Below are 2,365 nucleotides of genomic sequence, written 5' to 3' on the forward strand. Positions count from 1 at the left end.
AGGTCTTGGCCCTGGCATGCCCGGAAAGGAGGAGAAAGAAGCCTGCTGGGGCGGGAGCTGGGCTCGGCCCCCCTCCACTTCTCAAGGCGACGCACGGCCAGGGGCTTCGGCCTCCCCGCCTGTCAAGTGGGCGAAAGACCCAAAGGGCGCGGAAAGATGGGGCCGGCACAGACAACGACGAAGCCTGCTCCAGCCCACCCCCACCTGCTACCTGTGGGCTGGCCTTCTGGTCACTCTTGAGCGCTTTGCTTGGCGGGAGGACGTCCCTGTCCAGAAGCCCGACAGTCCCTAGGATCCGGCATCCTGCAGCAGCCAGGCTCTGGTGCGCCTCCTCCGGCCTCCTTCTTGTGGCCCAGCTGGGTCAGCCCGGGGTCAGCCCCAGATGAGGAGGCGTGGCTGCAGCCCCAGCCGGGGACGAGGACCAGGCGACCCCTGCAGTGGCTCTAACTGCCACAGCCCCTTGACCTCAATCTTTCACCCTCCTCCCTACCTCCCCCCTGCATCCGGCTCACCCGGGGACCAAAGGCCAAGGCCTCCGAGGAGCCCCCTTCTCCGACGGGTCGCACCAGGCCAGGAGAGGCTGTGAGGGAGCCCAGAGGAGGGGTCACATGACAGGAACCCCGGCTCCCCTTTCACTATCTCCCTCCTTCCTCCTCACCCCCCCACCCCCGTTTCCTCTGCTCTAAACTGAGGCGGAGCCGGCACTTCCTGGAGGCGCAGGGGCGCTGGGGCGCAGGTGAGAGGCGGGTGGGGGTTGGGCCTAGGTTTCTGCCGCCCACGTCCACTCGCCCGGGTCTGCCACCCTGTGAGCCTCGGGGCAGCGCGGGGCGCTTCCAAGCCCAAGCCTGGGGCTGCCCCTGCGCACTTGCCGGGCCCGCGCCTCGTGCGCCTTGGCACGTCTCCTTTCGCCCCCGGGGAGCCCGGCCTGATCCAGGCGGGACTGCAGGGGGCGGGGTGCAGCGGCCGAACCCCTTATCTGCCCGCCGCAGGTCGCCCTGGAGGGCCCGATAGTGCCATGATGGTGGGCCCCGTCTGCCGGGTTGCTGGGTTACGGCTGAACTTCACGCCTCTCTCGGTGGCCCCACCGTTATGCCGAGGCCCCGGCAAGCATGGGGCTGGGATAAGCGCTGGGGAATCAGGAATCCGCTCCGTTCACGCCCTCCCAGGCTGGACGTCGAAGTCCTCTTGCGGCCAGGCTGGGTGGCTCAGCCTGTAATCCCAGCACTTTGGGAGGCCGAGGTGAAGGGATTGCCTGAGACCAGCCCCGGCAATGTGAAGAGACCTCTCTCTACGATAAAAATCAAAAGTTATTGGGGCTGTAGTAGTAGTAGCACGCCTGTAGTTCCGGCTACTTGGAAGGCTGAGGCCGAAGGATCGCTGGAGCCCAGCGGTCGACGCTGGGGTGGCTGGGATCGTGCCACTGCACTCCAGCCTGGGAGATGGAGTGAGAGTCCAACTCAAAAAAAGGAGTCATCTTGCACTTGTATATCTAATCCTGAATTGTACCCCACATCTTAAAAAAAAAAAAAGCCATCTTGGCCGGGCTCGGTGGCTCAGCCTCGTAATCCCGCGCTTTGGGAGGCCGAGGTGAGTGGACTGCCTGAGTCCGCGGGTTCGAGATCCGTCTGGGCAACTTGGTGAGACCTCATCTCTACAATAAATCAAAAAATTAGCCGGGTGTGGTAGCGCACGCCTGTAGTTCCAGCTACTCGGAAGGCGGAGGAGGAAGGATCGCTGGAGCCCAGCAGGTCGAGGCTGGCCACTGCACTCCAGTCTGGGGGCCAGTGAGACTCCAACTCAAAAAAAAAAAAGTCATCTTAGCCCATTCCCTGTCCTGGAATCCCCTGGGAGGCCCGCAGTCCTCCCCTTCCTCCTGCTTCCTCTCCAACTCCTTTGGGACCTGGTCACCTCAGGCCTGAATGCTCTGGTGGCTTTTCTGCCTCCCTGCCACCTCCCTTTTAGATTCCGAGCCTTTCCTCTGTGCCAGGCCCCAAGCTGGGTGCTGGTGCTGGGCACACAGTGGGCTGGGGGGAGGGGCACGGAGCCACAGATGTGCATGTCAACAGGAAGTGGCCATTGCTGCAGGGTTCAGTCTGGGGAGGTTCCCCAGAGGAGGTGGCCTTCACGTTGGACCTGGGGTTAGGCAAGTTCAGTGTGGGTGCGCAGAGAAGGAGAGGCAGGGGCTGGGCAGGGCTGGGCTTTCATGCCACAGTGCCACCTTCCAAGAACCAGCCTGAGCTAACCCCCTGAAGACCACACTGACAGCTGCAAAAAGCCCCAATCTCCACCCCTCATTCTTTGTCCAGTTTTGTGTTCCTTTCTGTGTCTTTGCTTTTTGTTCACCTTCTGTCCCCTGTAGGAGGAC

Source organism: Carlito syrichta, unplaced genomic scaffold (genome assembly GCF_000164805.1).
Source record: "Carlito syrichta isolate Samal-C Ts95f unplaced genomic scaffold, Tarsius_syrichta-2.0.1 Scaffold304629, whole genome shotgun sequence".
Lineage (NCBI taxonomy): Eukaryota > Metazoa > Chordata > Mammalia > Primates > Tarsiidae > Carlito > Carlito syrichta.